Source organism: Pinus tabuliformis, chromosome 2_2 (assembly GCF_031772625.1).
Source record: "Pinus tabuliformis cultivar Carrire ecotype Pingquan chromosome 2_2, CPIR1, whole genome shotgun sequence".
Lineage (NCBI taxonomy): Eukaryota > Viridiplantae > Streptophyta > Pinopsida > Pinales > Pinaceae > Pinus > Pinus tabuliformis.
The window spans coordinates 1,291,638,367-1,291,660,094 of NC_142300.1; positions in this window are offsets into that span (position 1 = coordinate 1,291,638,367).

Here is a 21,728-nt window from a genome sequence, read left to right on the forward strand (position 1 = left end):
GTTGTATCACCTTCCCCTACATCTGTGCTAGCCTATATACCTTTGATATTTATTCTCACACATCAGAAAGTAGATAAAACATGCCTCCCAAGTGTCACTGCCACGTTGACTTTGAAGGGTCAACAAACAAGGTTGGAAAGTATGCCAACAAGTTCTCCACTCTCCATCAGACCTTTGAACAATCTGCAACACATCCGGAGCACCTCATCAACCTATGTAGCACCATCATCAAGCCATCACATCACTACAAGTCATCTCCATGAAGCATAGACATGAAGACCTAATGAATACCTAGTTGACAACCCAACTAATGTGCCATAAGCGATCTCCATCACATGTTGACCTGCATGATCAACATGTAGCAACATCATCTACCTATAGCAGCACCATCAAACTAACTTGCAACAACAAAAACCATCATGACATGTCTATCAATGCACATTCCAACTCCTCCAAGACCATCGTGTTACCATCAAGCTCCATCAATGGCAACACATACCAACACACACCATGGTCCATCAATCTACATCATCATGAGGTTGACATAAGTGCATGACCTCTAGTGTTGACATCAATGCCAACCAATGGGACCACCAAGTCACATCCATATGCACATGACAAGTATGACCATGACCATGACCCTTTTGGCATCAATGCCAACACAACTATGCCAATTGTTGTAACATATTTTGATACCCTAGAACTTACAAAAGTTTTAACATCTGCCATCTTCCAAATATAATTGGATATCTTAGCATGATGATCATAGTGAAATTTCAAGATCATTTTTCTCAATAAAAGTTGCTTTTATGCATGGAGAGTGCCAATATTCATAGTGCATCCAAAGGTGAATAAATGGTGTCATGCAGTTATGCATATGATTAAAAAAGTTAGTAGATTATCTTTTCCATTTCCAAATAGCCAAATTTTATGGTAACAAGAATTAAATAATTATAATAAGATAATATGAAAAATAATCGTGAACCAAATATTCATGGAAATCTCCCCTTTTAATGAAATGCCAAGTATAATACTTCCAAATTTACCATATCTTCATGTGCCACGAATAATGAGTTGTATCAAAATTTCAAAAGAGCCCATGAATCAGATCATTCAATGCTATCAGCTAAAGATAATTGTTAATAAGAAAGATATTGGAAATGGAGTTTTGTAAAAGAAATTAACCATGTATCAGTTGTGGAGAGTTTGGTTATTTAGTTGTTTAAAATCGTGCATTGATGGAAATCATGTGGAAATTATGGCATATTGAACATTGCAAAGTCATCATAGGTGTGAATTCAATAAAAAAAACTTGAAGCTTTTAATGGTTTATATTAGTGCTCATAGGTCAACAACCATCATTCAATTTCAGACTCCCCGTGCTTTCCAAAGTTTAACAAAGACAGGGGGGTCCAACAAGTGATTTTGATGAAACCATCTTTGTATACTTGGAAATCTGTGATAAATCTTGCACCCCCTCGACTTGAAACCACATACCGCCAAGCTCTACCCCCCCTGAAATCCACTTGTGATTTTAGAAATAATATCAATGATCAAAGGAATGAAGTGTCAAGAAGTAAAAATGTAAGGTAGAGACCATACCCCGACCATGATAGTTGGAGTGATTCTTCTAAGGGTCATACTACTAATCAGTATGGAGACAAAGCTAAATATCCTGATGTCTGAGGCAAGAAGACTTCTTAAGGCACAAGCTTTGTGTCTATAATTGGACATGGAGTTAGAGCTTGAATGCACAACAAGAATGTCCTTGTAGGAAATATCAAGTTAATGTTAGATTCTTGAATTAATATTTCTGAAGATATTTATGGAATTTTGAAGAAGGAAAAACTCATGCTGCCAGGATTTGTTTGCAGTGCATTAATGCTTATCTGTGTGGTTTTAAAAAAAAATCCATCTAATTTTGCTATGGTTTTTTGTTGAAACTATTGATTTAGATAGAGGATAGATGGAATAGTTGGTAGACTTTTCCTGTTCCAAAGGAAATTTGACAAAACTTCAGGAAATAACCTCAACATCTTCAAAAAATTTTAGGCACAAGAGCAGCAACCCAACAAATTTTCAACAATCAAAAGAATTTGGAAATCAAAGGTCAAACAACTAGAATCAGATGAGCATGATTAGGGTATCAAATCACCAAATCCACGTTTGCAGTAGAGGATCATCATTGAAGATAATTTTTAAAATCACACTCTAGATTCCAAGAAGAAAAATAAGCCCAAGCATTAGAAAACAGTTGGACTAATTCAAGAAACTCCAACAATTTGAAATATTTTGTAGACATTTTCAAGATTGGGCTTTATTTTTATAATTATTAATTGGTTTTGTTCCCAAAAACTAGACAAAGTCTAAATGGAAGTTTAATATTAAAGGATCGATCTATCATTTTTGAGAAGTGACACAATTAGTGGTGAGATTTGATAAAGGAACATGTGGCAGAAAATTACCAATCAAATCCCTCATCTCCTATTCAAGCTATTTTATAATAGTTAATTCCATATTTATAGGGATCGAATTGATCATGTCCATGCATGAAATAAAGAAGAGGCAAATTGAACATTTCAAGGCAGAATTGATCAAGTAGCTCAACCATTTGAGACATCTGGTGATTATTTCAAATTTAGTTTATTTTGATTTATTTTTAGAGTTATGTTCCTACAATTATGTAATCGGTTTGATGTATTCTCTGATATATTTTTTGATTTCTAATAAGAAAGGGTTGGATTTTAATGTCAAACTCTTTCGCTTTGTAAAATTTTTATCACATAATTCCTAATTGAAGTATTCTAGCTCTAGTTCATGACATAAATTGTTTTTTTCCTATTTCTTCAGTGATTTCATACCTTATTTTTGCAAAAGTTCAATGTAACATAGGAGATCTAGGTGAGAATAGATTGAGTGTCCATCTCTTTGAAATCCCCTTCAAAGTTATAATTTAAAGAGATTAATTAATTGAATTGTATGTCTTGGTTAATTCCTCTTCATCTTTTATTTATTACATTTTGTCATCTCTTGAATGTGTTCTGTTTGGTTGTAGAAATATTCTATACACATCCACTATGTCTGGTTGATTAAGTATTTAGTATGACTGCTTAATTATAATGTATCCTCTTATATTCTTCTGTCAAATTCTCTAAAAATCATGTTATTATGTCAAACTGGATGTTGGAACTTTGACCAAGGAATCTGCAAGAGAGGGATTTATTTATGAACAAATATTGGACAATCATCCACAACGACCAAAAATAAATCATAGATATGGCCATTGTGCTCCATAGGTTGTTGTCCAATGACAATGAACAACGTTAAAAAAGGCCTCCTGAAATTTGAGGGAGCCCCCTCGAACGTAAAGACCGATTGAATTGGTTTCTTGGGGTAGTTTTGCAGTGAAGAACTACCTACAAAAACCAAGTACAACACCAACATTTGTTATGATAATAATTTTAATGGTATATCAATAATTTTAAGGGAGACTTCTTCATTTATCTAACTTTAATGTTTAAGCCAAAAACCAATATTTTTCTAGTTGACATCTTGATATGGCTTAAGTGATTATTACTAGTATTTGAAGCAATGCTAGGAAGCCTCTCATTGTTCATGTTGATTAGCTTGTACTTATAAAATAAACATTGGCGATAACATTATTCTCAATGGATAGAATCTCACTGGCCAAGCTTCAAAAACTTATTGAGGGAAACCCTTTATGCACTTTCTCACATTATATTATATAACTCATACATACCCAGAGGGACTCAGGTATATTTGACCTTTGACGATGACAACTTTGATGTGGCAAGACAAACAACATGATCTAAACCTTAGGGCTATATCTATTTATATATCTATAGAGGACTATTTGTATTAATAAGCAAAATAATTGTGATATTGTTATGTAGAGTTGATAAATTCCATTTCCTTATAGAGCTATAAGTATAGAGAATGAGAATCATAACATTTTAAAAATAATGTAAGCTAGAAATATTGCAGTTCTTTTAATCTAAAATTTTCAAGTTTAACTTCTTATAATTTTTATGTAATGGGAACAAATATAAATATAAATTGACTAGAAACTTACATCATTTAGACTTAATGATTATGGTCTCTGGATTGGTGGTGTCAACCTCCTCCTAATACATGATATATACCCCAAGCTCGGTAGAGTCTTTAAGGAGTGCTTCCAGTGGAGGGAGCTTCAAGTGATTTGCAAGGCAGGGAAGCAGGGCCCAAACAATAATCTAACGAGAGACATTTAATTCATTCACATGCCCTCCTAGTATGGTGAGAGAATTGTTAGAGTTCATTACCATTCATGAATAGTTAGAATGTATTTCACAACTTCAACATAAATAAGGTCATTAACCATATTGGTGTCACCATGCAGAGACTTGAATTTGGATCTTCGAGTCTCTCTTTTATCATTTAATGTTGTTATGATTATATTCATCCCTATCAATTCCATTGAATTACCATTTACACAATCAAAAGCCTCCCTTGTGTCTGTAACAATTGTTGGGCATAAGACTCCGTTGAAAAAAATGGAACGTCCAAACGAAGGGGAGACATAAACTAATGACCAAAATCTACATAATTTTCCCCAAGTACTGAGGAAATAAATAACTTGTAGAGCTTAAGAGAGGAATGAAATGATGAAATCTCAAAGAATCACATTTTTTATGGCTAAGGAAGATGTTGGATTAAATTCCCTTATTTATTAAGATGTCCTCCAACCAAAAAGAGAAGAAAATGTCCAAAGTAACTATATCTTCAAGCCTGCAAAGTATAAATTTTATGGAAACTCTCACCCGTCAAATATTTTTTTTATGATGGGTCTTGTTTTAAATCTACACTTCACATGACATTTTATATTTATTTATGCTCATCACTTAAATGTTATTATTATATTTGTTTTATTAAGTTTTTACAAAGAATTCCATTAGAGAAATTTTAAGGTCTAAAATGGGTCTCCTAAGGAACCTTATAAAATAATAAAATAAGATTAGTTTACATCATCAAAGTTTAGAGAGAAGAAAGAAAAAACTACTTTTTCAACTCATATTTTCAACTTATCTCCGTACTGCTTTACTCACATTTCAAGTGGGAGCACTAGTTGGACGTGGAATTTAATTCTTCATCCAAGGACTACTCATGTTGCATACTTTCCACAGACCCTACTACACGAAAAATGAGAAATACATGGAAAAACGTTATTGCATTCACACTTTTCATGTATTTGTCATTTTTCGTGTAGTAGAGCTCGTAAAAAATATGCAACATTGGTTCTCATTGGATGAATAATTAAATTATACATCCAACAAGTGCTCCCGCTCGAAATTCAAGTAAAACCATAGAGAGATAAGTTGAAGATACAAGTTAAAATGGTAGCTTTCTTTATTTTTTAATTTTTTATAGTTCGAATTTTTTACTCCAAAAATGGTGAATCATCCCCCATCATTGACATCATCATGTTGAATCCTATTGTTTCTTATAAAGTTGATTTCAGTTGTACATTTTTGTTTTAAGGTCCATTTTAGACCTCAAAATTTCTCTAATGTTTTGTTGATATAATTTGTGTGTTTTATCATATCAATTTTACCTTGACTATAAAGAAAAACGAAACCAAGTAAAATCATAGTTATACATGTTAAAGAACAAATATATTGAATCATGTTCATTATTCTGAAACTAGCCAATATTTAGGAGAATTATGTATAGTCATTGTTTACATATCGAATCATGTTGGTAATGGTGAAACTAGTCAATGGTTTAGGAAAATTATGTATAATAGTTGTTTATGTAATTCTGAAGGTTTTGCAATTCATTGAATTATTCTACAAAATTCTCAATTGACATGCTCCAACCGATTAGTAGTAATGTATTTTGAAGATGACTAATTGACCTCAACTTTCAATGTGATGATTTGGATTGAAATATTAAGATCTTATAAATAATAAAACAAATTTGAACTCACTTTTACTTTTAAATGAGGATTTAGGAGGATTCTAATATTTCAAGAAATAATAATATACAAGATATGTGTTATGAAGAAATTCATCATTGTTTAACAAGTAAGGACAAATCTCTCTAGCCAACATCTCAAGATTTGCCAAAGGCCCAAACCTAGTGATGCTCAATTTTAATTACGAATTTATGGAATGCATATGAGCCATGATAACTTCACATTTAATATTTGAATTTCCAACCATGAAACAGATCCATTTTACAAAAAACGGGATCTACCATTAGCACACTAATTGAACAAACTACATAAAAACTCTCAAAATCAAACAAAAACTTGTTATGTCAGATTTATTATTTTTATTGAACAACTAAAAAAGCATTCAATCTAATTACTCTATCCTCATAGGTAAGTGTTTTATATAACATACAAATGGCCCATGGGTGAGAACATGAATTTCAATGTTCAAGCTTCAAATATTAGGGTTCAGCCTACATGGTGTGGGATTACAAGATGTGAGTTAGGATAGAAACAATTCTAGCATGCCTAAATATCCATAGTCAACGTAGTGAGTCTCATACTATGAGCACAACTTCTATTTATCTCAGTGTGTATAAGCACAATGCAATATGTGCTTACATTAAATTTTCTTTTGTACATAACTTCTTTTATTTTCTTCAATCGTTAAGAATTACTTACATCTAAGCTATAGAGTTATAAAAATATATGTAATAAATATTACTCTCTAACATGCACACATACCTCTCTCTCTCACACACATACACACACACACACACACATATTTGTTCACAAATCGATATGCGTAAAGTTTTATTTCACCTGTAAAATTTGACAGTTTTAAAAAATGACTAAAGGTCAATGATGACGTGTAGATTTTAAAGTTATCACTATTTGACAGTTAAAAAGATACAATACAATAAATACCTATCAAATTTAACCACTACTTCAAGGCATCAAGTGGAAGTATAATTGAATATGGATGGTTGTCTAATTAGTTCAGAAGTAGTGGATCTAGGGAAGGATCTCCCATTAGTTGTAAAGACCTACATCTGGATTAGGATTATAGTCTATGGATTAGGTTATGATATAGCATGTGGATTGTTATTCAGTAATTGACATCAAGAGATTTGTGATTTGGGAGTTCTAGACGGGGGAATTTGAAACCTCAACAGTTCAACTTGGGAGCTACACCTTTATGAGGGCTACGAGACAACTCGATGGAGTTCATTCTACAAGATTTCAAAATGATTGAATATGTTGATGAATGCTTTACGAGACAAAGATCAAGACAAGTACTCATCATTGAGGGAGATATTAATTCTTACTTTTTGTGTGCTTACCAGTAGTCATCATTGAGAGAGGGTGTTGGAGATATTAACTCCTACTTTACTTGTGCTTAATATTTGATATTAGACATCATATGCATTGGTTATTGCAATCTCTATGTGAGTTGTTTATTTGTATTATGTAGGAGATTGTTAATTAGTCTGATTTAAAAGATTTTTCCAACTCATATAAATATATAATATTGTGATGATAATAATACATGCGAATAGTTTGTTTGTACAATAATTTCTACTTTGCACAATTTTATCTAAATTCATAATTCATTGTCAACACTTAATTTGATATAATTTTTTATAAATTTATCTAAAATTTTAAGACTAGTTTTATTTTTATTTTTTAATAATGAAAATACTTATCATAAATTAGTTGTTTATTAGTAAAGGATAATTATTATTAATTGTTATCTTCACAAATAAAAAATAAAATAAAAACGAGATAGTTCATTTGCGGTGGCTTTCTAGAACCTTCATAAAAATTAGTTAGTTATTAAATTCATTATCAAAACATAATTTGATATAAATTTTTGCTATAAGTTTTTCCAAAATTGCAATAGCATATCCATTAATAATAGGGATAATTATTATGGGTTGTTATCCATAAATGTAAACAAAATCATAATAGTTATTGAAAGCAAGCCCTACTATTTAGAATAATCTATTGCTGGTTTGTAAGATGGTATATTTTTAGCCAAAATAAAATATGGACGCAGGTTCATTATAATGCAGGTTCATTCAACGCGACACTCGAGCTGTTGCCAGTCGATTGGAACTCCAACTTTGCAGATCGGGCGCATGAAGACTGATGCCAATTCCGCCCTGAAAGCTAAAGCGAAAAACAAACGAAGCTCCAGAGCCAGAGTACTCCCTTTCTTTGGTGACCTCCTGCGTTCAGAGCCAGAAACAGAAATGAGGAAACAGAAATTGGAGGAGGGGAAACAAATTAGCGGAGCGCAGGAGGAGGAGGAGCAGCTTCCGGTGCCGGAGATGGATTTGGAAGACGATCCAGAGGTATTAGCGGCCCTTGCGCAGCTAAGATTGAACTCAAGCCAACACTGGAAGCCAAAGTTGGAGACAATTGAGGAGTTCCGGCCAAAGCTTCAGGATCTGTTGCAGTGGAATGTGGAGCTACCTGAGAATTACTGAGCTGCACATTCAATCTGATCTTTCTTTCAGAATATGGATCTCTCAAACAGACACATTCCTCCTCTGGTTCTGTACCAAGAGAACTTTTACCCGTCTCAAATCTGCCAAAGATGTGAGGAGGCCATTGAATTACAGAGAGGCTCTTCTCTTCTTCATGTACTGCAATCTCGTATTTACTTGGGTTCATGATTATTTTATGATTATTATAAATAAATATGGTTGTTTTCTGCATTTTTATCTTTGCAATGGTTATGCTAATTTTATGTGCAGATTAAAATATATTTAAAATTCATAAATTAAAACACCAATTTCATCCCCATAATCTTAAAAATAATTAAATCCATTATATATTTATTTTTTTCCTTTATTTTGATTTCTTAATTCACTGATATTTAAATTTTAAAAATATTTAATAAATACTTTATTTAATAATATTTATTTTTTTAAATATATTTTTTATTTAGTGGTATTTTAAAATAATCATAATGAAATTAGAATTGATTTTTTTTAATTAAAAAAAAAAAAATTATTTGAATTTCTTAAAATTTTTGTTTTTATATTAAGAAAATATCATTATGGCTTAGAAAGATATGTATTGTGTCAAATATTTTAAAATTGTAATTTAATTTGGGTATATATATAACATTTAGAAAATGTTTTTCATTTTACCTCTTTTAGAGTCATAGAGATAATAGAGTTTTTTACCCCAAATATTCTAGGAATTATCCCATGGCTTGTTTAATTATGCTTTTTGTGAGAGTTTTTCTTATTAGCAATGTTGATTTTCTTCTTTATAAAAAAATGATGAACTACTTTGATCTTTTAAGTTAGGTTTGACCACATCCTCCTAATATTTTAATTTTCTTTATCCCTTTTTCTTTTTTTACATTTGGGATTGTCCTTAAATTTATGCCTTACTTATTTTTTTCATTTACGATTCTCCTTAAATTTAGATGTAATAAAACTTCATATTATCTGTGTTTTGCATTGCAAAAATTACTTCTTTCTTTATTTTCCAATGATTTAGCCAAAAAGTGACATCTTTATATCATCCTCGTCCGTAGTTGGTTTTGGCTAGAATTTCAAGTAATTTTTGGCAACCTCATTACATTTATATTTTTTGACTTGTTCTTCCACATTAAATACCTAATCATAGCCATGCCCTCAATGGGAGAAATGCTTGCTTCTTGGATAATGATATGGTAGATTGTATTTCCTTTAATATTGATATTATGAGATACGAGATTCTTTTGGATATCTATCTTTCTCTAGGATTCTTTAGAAACACTAAATCCCCAAATTTCACATCCATATAAAATAATGGCAGTAACAAGGGTCTCCTAAAGGAGTTTCTTCTTATCCCATAGCCAAAGATCTCCTAATTTATAATTGTTTTCAAACTCATAATAAGCTTTCCATAATCCATTTATCATTTTATCAAATGGTGTAGTTCCAAATGAGCTTGTATTGAGTATCAATTTTGAGATATTTGTAAGAAGGTACTTCCTCCAAGCTATTGTCATCATATACTAAAATATCATACATGAATTTTTTGGATTAGATTATCATCATCTTTATTTTGCCAATGTTCAAAGTCATACCCATACTAGAGAATACATTTTTAAGAATTCTTAGTTCTTTGCCGAGTTAATAAGGACTCCAAGCCGTATGAAAATTATCATCGATATAATCCATGTGTTAATGCATTCATCAAAAGGCACGTTATTGTGAGTTGTTGCACAAGTAGATCTTTTTTTTCAATGCATTTGTGAATGGATCCCAAAGATGCTCAACACTAGTGAACGCAATAGAAAATGTTGGTGGACTAAGTTGTCTTATCATTACAAATATGTCTTTTCATATGCTTTCAAATTAGGCAGGAGATGTATGAATGTCTTTTAAACATTGATATTGAATTAGTGATAGCAATTTTGTTTTGAAGATTGTTTCTATTTTTGACGTCTTTAGCAAGTATTTTTCACTGTTTAACTCTCCCTTGTGAATAAAAATCCAGGCCGAGTTAGAAAATTGGTTTATCAATATACAAATTTCTTTAGAAATATACTCATAATATATGTTGATAAGTCTCAAGTCATATTCAATAGCTCCCATTATGCAATTTGTTGACAGGAGAAGTGGTTGATGACTTCAACAAATTGATTAGAGCCATAAAACAGTGTAGGAAAGTTAAATTCTTGAGAGAACCTGTCTTGGAAAATGCCCAAGGGTTGAAATCCTTCAAAAGACATGATTTGTATTATTCTTGTATCAATATCATGGATTAGATGGGCCTTTGAGTAGCCGTGCACAAGTGTTTATGATTCTGGCTCTAGGTCATTGTCATCGTTTGGTGAATCTAGTGGATCTATTGTTGGAACATTACAACCTGGGTTTTTCTTACTTTGGTCAAAATGTGTCTTCCATTCATTGTTGATTAATATTCATTCATTTTTGTAGAGAGTGGGTTTGCACAAGTCATTTAAAGAAGTTATCACTTTTTTGGCCGAATGTTTTGAGACAAATAAGCATTTATGTACTCCATTTTTCTCTTTAGCATAATTGCAATTGTCATGCATTCATGAATATTTCTAGGCAGGGTTGTTTGAACATTATTAAAATTGGCAGGAACATTTACAATTATGTATGCCAATCCAATCTGCGACCTTTTGTAGCCAAGTTTCTTTATTTGTGCAAAGGTCATTCTTGGTGCCACTAATATCTCCTCTAAAGGTGTTGACTTTGTAACAAAAATCAATTTCTAGTTTTGATGAATATGTAGAGGTGATGAAAATGTAGGCAAGTTTTCATTGAGTATTGTAGTATTACAGGATGTACAATTTTTTTCATTGAGTTTGATGGGTTTGACTTCTATTGCAGGAATGAGGTTATTAAAAGTTGACAATGTGAGATTGTCCATGAGTCACATGTATTTTCCAAAATGCAATTTGTCAAAAATGCATCATGCATATGTAGGTGTGTCTTGGATCAATTGTAAATATGTATTAATTGCTTTAATTGATTGTATGTTCTATTTCTATTCTTGGTATAGAAAGGGACCTTGTGTTTCTATTGCATGTTTTAATTGATGCAAGTGAATATGTTATTTGTTGGATTTATTGGAAAAAAAAACATAATTTTTGTTGTTGTTTTGTTTTCCCAATGACAAAGAATGGGAGTATTTCTTTGAGTGCAAGCCTTCGTGATTCATAATGTTTAGAAAGAGCTATTTTGGATCAATCACATAGATAGTTTTCTGATCGACGCATTTCAAACCACCCAATGTGGTTTATCATTAGGACTAAGATGTAGAGATTGACATAAGCCAACAATTAAATAATGCAAAGATGCAAGGATGAAAAGAATTACAATGGTCAAATTTTTTATAATGTGCAATTATTAGGCACTTTAACAAATTTTGTTTCTATTAACATTTTATTGTCAATTGAGTGAAAATTTAATTGAGAAAAAGATGTAGAGGCATTGGGTTCTTTGTCAACAAAAGTTTTGGAAAGTATACTTGACACGACATTGCAATTTTTTTTTTATGACCTACATTCGAGCATTGTTTGCACATAGTTTAAAATGATAGGAACTAGGTTGTAAATCATTAGAAATATAAATATGTTCTCTAGTAGTGTTATAGACATATTTGGGCACTGCAACCCCAATCACATATGTCCATAAACCAAGGGCTTCTAAGTCCCTAAAAGTGTTGTTTCATACCTTAAAGGAGCAAGGTCAGCTGATTACATCATCTCCCAGAAGTTCTCCCTGAAAAACTACTCATAACTGGTCAAAACTGGACCATACAGATTGCTCAATGCTAAGGGTGTGATGCATCTCACCTGCCACATGCAAAAAGTGCGATGCATACTGGAAAGCCCTTTTGTAGGGTGCGATGAGCGAGAGCATACAAATGGCAGAAGCAGTTTGCTAGGTGGAGACCCTGAGAATCTTCTAGAAGCTGCTCATTTGACACTTGCCTCTTTGAATTCGCCCAGGGATGAGTAAGAGATCATGAAATCTCCAATTGGAACCAAGAACTATCAGAGAGATGACACTAATCAAAATCCCAGAAGCTGACTCACCCACCTGCAAACATCTATATATGGATCCCTCATCCAAGAGATCGAAGAGGCTGGAATTTTGTAATTTGCAAGGAAGTGTTTTTGGTTTCTCTTTGAAGACATTGTTGGCTGATCTTGCTTTGTATGAGGTGAATAGGGCTTTCATGCTGGGAGGATGATGCTGGGTCAAACAACCTGGTTGTAATCCTCTCTTCTACTACTTCCATCAATAAAGCTATTTGAGTTTTCCTCCATATGCTTGTATATCTCTGAATCTTGTTTGTGTATGCATTTATATGGTTAATGTACATCTGATCCTACATTATTTATGATTATATATCTCTATGCTTCGATGGTATTTTTCTACCTTGACTCTACAAGTGTTCTTTGAAGCGAGACAAGTAAGGAAAGAGTGGCGAATTTCTATCAAAGGGGAAAGGAAACAAGCAAGGAGCCAAGCAAAAGACTGAGGTTGGTACTCTCTACTTCTTTCTCATCTTTCTAAGATAGCTACCCATCTTAGTGGGATTAGTAGCTCTAAATAGACACTAGTTTTCCCGATAACAAAATGGCGACTCCGTCGGGGATCGAATAGTTTGATTGCTTGTATCTATTTGTTTGCTTCATAAACTACAGATGGAGCCTGAAGTTAAGCCAGCTAGCCTTCGAACTGCATTTGCTATGCAGGTGCAAAGTAGATCAATTCTGCTTCAGTCAATCTCTGGGTTTGTTTATGAACTAAACAACTAACTTGCAAACATCCTAAGTGCCTTGCTGGTAGCTCAAGTAACCTCATTAGATTAGCCCCTATACTTTGTGTTTACTGACTACCATTAGCTAAGCTTAAACCCTTGAACTAAGGTGCAAACTGTGACCAAAAACCAAGTGAAAGTCTCATCCCTGGATCATCGCATTGTCTCCTCTTGACATTCTGGATGCATCACACCTCCCATGTGCAGTAGGTGGGATGCATCCCTGTTTCCCTGTGTTACAGGTGCGATGATCAGATAAGACTATTTATGCCTCCAGATTTTGGTTTTTTCTTCATTGTCTTCAGCTTTATTCAGGAATTTTGTTGTCTGTGATTAGTATACCACTGTTGAAACTTCCTTCCTTTGCATTATTCAGCCTCCATTGTACAAGGAATTGTGAATTTTTTTATGTATTTTTCGCCATTTATAGTTCTCTTTTACAAAAAAGTAGCTTAATCAAACTGTCGTCGTTTGATTTGAAAGTGTCACAAGTGTTGTTTTAAGTCAAAGAAAAGAATCCTACTATTTTTTATGGTCGATTACACTGTTACTCTTGTATTTGATTTGAATTAATAGTATTTCAAGTGTCAAAAGAAGTTTGCAAATTGAAGTTGAAAGTGTTGTCTTGTCTTCCTTTCGTATTTTGAAGAGAAAATTGTTAGTACTGTTACTTTGAAAGAAAAGATAGTTCAGATTTGTAATAGCATTCTTTTTGTCATTCACACATTAAGAAAGCGGAAAACAAATACATGCATGTGCATTTGCATTTAGACTGCTTGTTGATTTTGATTTAGGATAGTGCATCTAGTGTGTACTCTCTGCTCTATGTTGAAAGAATTTCGCTTCTCTTTCCTTAGTAGCTAGGATTTTCATTGCAAAAAGAAGAGTAAATGACTGTTTATCATCTTAGATTGCATATTTAGGAGTTGTATATCTACATCATGCGGTGAACCTTAAAGGCAAACTTATTAAGAAAAATCAACTATAAAATAAATTCAATGAACATAAAAACGCTTTGGAACCTAACGCACAACATCTAGAAGTCTAGGCTAGAGACGTATTCTGGCGTCGTAAAGCCTAGTAACTGTCGCTTTCATCGTAGGTTGGGTGATTCCTCCTCTTTGACACGACAAGTGCTAGTACAGACTTGTGCTCCCACGTACTGTCGAGTATATATTGGGAGACCACAATAGGCTATATCCTTTATCCTTAGGACGCCGTGTCTACCGCCCTATCGATCGCAATGCACTGAACAACATTCAGGAAGATTGACTGCCGTACCGTAAAAAGTATTCTGCAGTTTTGTGATTGGTTTGGTAATCCCTTTGTCTAGATTTCCTGAGTAGTCTCTTTTGTTCCTTTTCAGACTTCTTAAAAGAAAAGGTCCATCTGAGCACTTGTCACTTCAAGCTCATTTAAAAATCGAAGGCGACTAGAGTCATATTTAGTTTTTTCTCGGATCTTAAAAATTGAAAAAGCAAGTTGTGTCAAAGCATCATAAAATTTATTTTAATCGAAATAACGTCATTGTTCCCTCGTTGGTCTTAGGTTGAGAAAATGGAGCCCACCAATCAAAGATTTCCCCTTGGGGGAAATCCTAGTCCTTTCTCCTCTTGGGGGGATGTTGGTGCACCTCATATGGCCACATTGTCCCTTCCAGGACTGACAATTGGCTTGCCAGTATGCCTCTTCTCAACCTCTATTGTTCAAAGCACCGTGATTCCTGAGCAATCAAATCAGCAACTAGATGATACTAAAGTTACCCCCCAACCTTCTACTTCGTTTGTTTCTCCCTCTCCTTCTTCCTCTTCTCTTGGTGAAACTAAAAACCAAGTCATTGAGAAGAAGACGAAAGGGAAGGAGAAGAAGAAGAAGGAGCCAATGGCAAAAAGGGGCAACCGTACATCGTCTAGGGAAAATCCACACACTCCACCATCCAAACCTAAATCTCCATGTGTCATTTGCAAAGGGGACCACTATCATCGAGATTTTCCTTGCACCCTGCGGATCTTAAGGGACTGGTCTCCCCGCTTGCACAATCTAGTGTCATCAACCTCTGACGATCATGTTGAGAGTACACCGCCAACTAGTGAAAACAAAGTCAATGGACAAAAAGGAAGATCTAAATTTCCTTGCAGACTGTGTGAAGGTGATAGTGCCCTCCACCGTTGTCCCTTCCTGGACGAAGCTAAAAGAGTCTTGGATAACCATCCTGCATCACCGCAGCGACTTCCTCCTGGATACAAGAAAATCTTGTCGAGTCCATCTCTAGTTGAAAATCTGACTGACACACCTTTGTTGTCGGTCGAAGCACCTATCATTGAAGATAAACCCTCTAAGTCCACCTCAGGCCAAAGTCAACAGGTCGAGACGGCAGTGGACCCCATCTTGTCTTCAGAGGATCCACCTTCAGATGATACCGTCACCAAAGAGAATGAGAACGACACTGTTCAAAATATTTTTGTAAACACAGACTCCGATGAACATGGGGGTAATCTACCCATTCCTTTACAGCAGGAAGGAAGTTCATCAGAGATTTATTCGGCCATTTATTCGGTTCCACCTCCAAGCAACCTAGTCATTTCATTCGATTGGAATCTACTAGGCAGACCCCGTCTACCATCTAATGTACCATTCTGAATCATAGTACAAGCTTATAGAATGGTTATGGTCGGTACTATCATAGATGAAGGGGCTTCTGTGAGTATCCTTTCCTCAACTTCCTGGAAAGCGCTTGGTTCGCCATTGCTTCTGCCTGAGATGTGAAATCTGATAGGCTTCGACAAAGGAACCAGTCGGCCATTAGGGATCCTTCCAAATTTGCCTATAACTTTGAGAAGGAAAATCGTTTATCTGAATGTAATGGTAGTCCAAGGACCTTTAGATTACAATCTACTCCTTGGGCGTGACTACATTTATAGCATGGGAGCTATTGTTTCCTCACTCTTTCAAGTGATGTGTTTTCCACATGAAGGCAGAGTGGTCCAGCTCGTAGACCAACTTTCATTCCCTGGTTCACACATAGCTAATAGTCAAGTGCCATCCCTAACTGGTCTTTTTGCACAAGGAATGTCTCATCAATCTCCAGTCCATCCACCTAATGAGCGCGAGTGATTCGGTGATTGTGACTGAAACCCAGGAGGCATGCGCCCTGGTCTGCTTCGGCAGGAAAACCCCAATTATAAGGTAGGTTTCCGCATAGGAATATGACTAGTCTAACACACCCATCCATTTAGGAAAATGGGATTAGACTGGAATAAGATTCCTCCTTCAGAAGGTATGCCTTTCTCGACAAAGCCAAGGAAGTGTTTTGTCTGCAAATTGAATGGTAACCTGGAAACTCTACTTCGTTATACCTAGGGGCATGCAAACCTTTTTCCATGCAAGTGAAAAGAAACCAATGTAACTCTAACCCCGTTAGTTTTTTCTGACTTCAAATGCTTAAGTTGGGTAATTGGTCTGATCAACCATTCACCTTTGTTGGGACGAACGGAAATGGCAAAGTAAAGGAGATGTTTCCCACCGAGAAGCTATCCTACCTAACCTTAGTAATTATTTAACCCCTAGGACAGTAGTTGGTTGTTCCTAGCTTGCATAACAAAAGGCTCTGGAGCAAAGTTTCGAATGGGGCAAACTCCCTAAAAAATGAACCTATCGATGAGATATCCTTATTATACAACTGGCACGAGCAGTTTTACGCAAAGCTCAAGCTTATTAAAAAATAAACCTAGAAATGAGCATATGTTCCACCAGAGTTTAAGGTCATTAAAAAATTAACCCACCTTCGGTAAATAACCATTGCGATCGCATAATTATCATATTTTAAACCTTGGTCGTGTTCTTACCATCACCTCCACTCTTTTTTAGTCGATCATATGCCTCCATTTGATTGTTTACCCCTTTTGAGGAACAGCTACGACGAGTGATCCTATTCGCCACTTTCTCTACACTACCATGATTGAAAAGTTCCAAACCTTATCTGGAACCGATTGCTATCCAAAAACATCACTCGTTCCTCAGAAAACAAGTCTCAATTTAAGATCTTTTCTCTGACTCGTAAAATATAAAAAGATTTCCGAGCAATGGGCCTCTCCAACTCATTAAAGTGATTGGAAGTGCCATCCCTCCTCTAGATTTTAATCTTTTTGGACCTGAGGGATTATTACACAAAAATATCAAGCGTTTGTCTTGTTCAGCTCATTAAAACTATCAAAAAGTCATCCCTTTCGCATTGTTTTATACTTTTTCAGACTTAATGGATTATATTACAAAAAAGGAATATTGGAGTTTCATTTCTGTCTCTTTTCAGACTCTCTAAAATTGAAAAGAACCGATTTATCCTTGTCATTAAACTCGTTAAAACAATAGCGACAAACTTGTCCATGCATACAAGAGTGAGTTTCACTGTCGCTAGGCTCGTTAAAACATAGCGACGGGTTTGCTCGAAGAGCAAATTATAGAACAAGAATATGTTATTCTCCTCAAGCTTGACAAAAATAAAGAGGTACTGGTCAGAAATGACTGGGGAAAATTGGGAAGAAAACTTGAAGAAACTTTATTGGTAGCATGTCGCTCTTGAACATGACACTTTCACTCCATCACCATGATTGAGTCAGGTTGGGTTACTCCGTTCACCGGTCATATCACCATTGGTCCACCGTACCATCCATTTTTGGGGTTAACGCTACCAATCCATTTCAGTGTCGCTGATATGTTCAAGAGAAGTCGCTCAGAGAATTCAACAACCCAGCTTGTGTCTCATCCGCTACAATACCTTCACACTTCATTCTTTGCTCCGTTCCATGTCGTAGATGTGGGATTCATTAATGCCCTCCTACGATGGGTCACTTCTTTTCGACATTAGCTCATTATCCAACAAGTTGACCTAGGAACAACCCTTTTTAGTACTTTGAAGCTTGCATGCCTCAATGGCAAGTTTCTCACTTCCGGCGATAGGTTTACATTAATGGCCTTCGACCAAAGGATTTTGCGTGGTGTTCAACATCGACTCATGTATTCACACCACGTAAATTGTACTGTAGTACCTTGAGGGTCATTATCATTATCGGTGATTCCTCTCGTGCCTGTTAATAGCTTACATCATTGCCTGGTAATCAGGCGATGTCTTTCCATGTTTGACGCTAGAACATATTTTCACATGGATCGACTTGTACTTCGGGCGAAGATTGAACGAGTTTGAAGACCCTGGATCTAGTTTCATCCATCCGGGCTGTGATATATTCAGGAAAATAAAGACATCAAATATACATTGTAGCTGCACAGATAATCATCCAAACTAAAGGATGATGGCTCTACCAGAATCATCAGTCCACCACACAGACGACTGTCTTTTTTATGTACATGAGTATGAATTGATAAAGCTGAGCATGGGAATGCCCGCCTCTGCTAGATCATGAAAATATTATCAAGATAATGTATTGTGTTGTATCTTATTACAAGTCACCTTCCAGTTCGAAAAACCTCGGATCCTCATTATAAAGCATTTCACCAGACATCAAAAGGATTTACGACCTCATGCTTTAGGGGGCAATTGTTATAGACATATTTGGGCACTCCAACCCCAATCATATATGTCCATAAACCAAGGGCTTCTAAGTCCCTAAAATTTTTGTTTCATACCTTAAAGTAGCAAGGTCAGTTGATTACATCATCTCCCAGAAGTTCTCCCTAAAAAACTACTCAGAACTGGTCGAAACTGGACTATACAGACTGCTCAGTGCTAAGGGTGCGATGAATCTCACCTGCCACATGCAAAAAGTGCGATGCATACTGGAAATACCTTCTGTAGGGTGCGATGAGCGAGAGTAGACAAATGGCAGAAGCCGTTTGCTAGGTGGAGACCCTGAGAATCTTCTAGAAGCTGCTCATTTGACACTTGCCTCTCTGAATTCGCCCAGGGATGAGTAAGAGATCATGAAATCTCCAAGTGGAACCAAGAACTATCAGAGAGATAACACTAATCAAAATTCGAGAAACTGACTCACCCACTTGCAAACATCTATATATGGATCCCTCATCCAAGAGATCGAAGAGGCTGGAATTTTGTAATTTGCAAGGAAGTGCTGTTGGTTTCTCTTTGAAGACATTACTGGGTGATCTTGCTTTGTATGAGGTGAAGAGGGCTTTCATGCTGGGAGGATGATGTTGGATCAGACAACCTGGTTGTAATCCTCTCTTCTACTACTTCTATCAATAAAGCTATTTGAGTTTTCCTCCATATGCTTGTATATCTCTGAATCTTGTTTGTGTATGCATTTATATGGTTAATGTACATCTGATCCTACATTATTTATGATTATAGATCTCTATGCTTTGATGTTATTTTGTTGCCATGACTCTACATGTGTTCTTTGAAGCGAGACAAGTAAGGAAAGAGTGTCGAATTTCTGTCAAAGGGGAAAGGAAACAAGCAAGGAGCCAAGCGAAAGACTGAGGTTGGTACTCTCTGCTTCTTTCTCATCTATCTCTCATAAAGGAAAAATACAAGTAACTTTACTCTGTTTGTTTCTAAGATAGCTACCCATCTAAGTGGGACTAGCAGCTCTGAATATCTCCATGAACCCTTCGTGGGATTCAAGAAAAAAAAAATAGAACAAACAAAGTTTTCATGTATATTTATCTATGAAATATGAAAACACTATTTGTAAATCATCAGAAATATAAATACGTTCTCAAGTAGAAATATTGTTTTGTATTCATGGCCACGCAAAAGCAAGAAGGTAAAATACAATAAAAATTTTCGTATATTGAATTGTTTACTGAAGAGGCATGATCTCTCTCTCTCTCTCTCTCTCTCTCTCTCTCTATATATATATATATATATATATATATATATACATATATATATATATATATATATACATATATATATATATATATATATATATATATATATATATATATATATATATACATATATATATATATATATATATATATATATATATATATATATATATATATATATATAAACAACTCGATGAACCCTTAGTGGGATCTATATCATCAAAGAAAATAAATTCTCTGTTGGGCATGGAATCCCCCCAAGGCATGTTTTGGGGCTTAAATCCCAAGTTTTGACCAAATCCTTTTATAAAATCTCCACGAATTAAGGGCACAGAGCGTGAAATCATAATAGAGTCACAGGGTTGTCCGCCCTCATTTTTGTAAAGTAATGTCGGCTTAATAGAATTACTCATGGTCCACAAACCATAGGATTGTATAAATAGAGCGAGGCTCTAAGTAGAGAATAACATAAAAGAGCATGATAAGTCTAAGTGAATGAGTCCATGTGTAAAGTGTGTCTTTGGGTCATAGAATAGGATAAGGCTCTGCAGCTGAGTGCGCAGAGGCCTATTAGTTCGCAGCTGAGTGCACGGACCCCTGCAGCTGAGTGCGTAGGACAGATCGAGTCTGTAACCATTGGAAGAATCAATAAAGAGAAGTTTACCATATTTCCATGTATCTTTTCCTATTTTAATAATGATTGGGTATAATTTGCAAGTATACTGTTTATTTGTTGCGCGAACTCATATGAATGTTTGGTATAAATAAATATAATATAAGACATCCAAGTACGCAAAGGTAATTAACTGGTATATGAAGATAAATTAGGTCTTGGGTAATAGCACAAAACGCTACTCTACCAGCGCGAAAGCTCCACAGCCCCTAGTTAGGACTCCGCGAAAGCAGTGTATCAAGGAGTGAGGAACAAGGAAGTGCATGAAGTAACCTGTGCACAGGGATGAACAATTGGACCAGTCGAACCTCTCAGACATCTCAAGGGTGCGAAAACCTGGTTACAACACCCTCCCATACTACTTTGGGTGAGACCTCAGTCTGCGCTCCGCGAATTGTTGCCAAAAGGGCCAGTAGTACAGGGATTTGTTTGAATAATTAACTTCGAACCTGGGTCACGCCCCAACAAGCCAACAAATGGTTCAGTTGCTGGATCGGGATCTGCATAGAGATGTCTGATGTCGTATCACTAGAATCCAAAAAATAAAGGAATTGAAGATTGGTTGGACAGGAAGATTCACGCGTTTGCGGAGCAGGAAAACAGGAATCTGCGACTATTAAAGGAAGAGTGGTTAAAATGCTACTTAGATACAGACATCCATGAAATTTTCTTCACATCCTTCCCCACTAAGTTATATGAGTGGATCGCGAAGCTAGTAGATAGCCAAGGAAGGTGTAAACTCGACAGACCTATTGTGTGGAATCCAAAATTGGTGCGCAGACTGGAAGTATCGGAAGATAAGATTGCACGCACTATCGATCACTAGCTTGATCGAATCATAGGAGGATTCATCACCCAATTCGCGGTAAATACTTCAGTCAGTTATAGCAAGGCAGAATGATGCTTCCTCAAAGGACCACGAGGTAAGTACATTAAATATTTGAA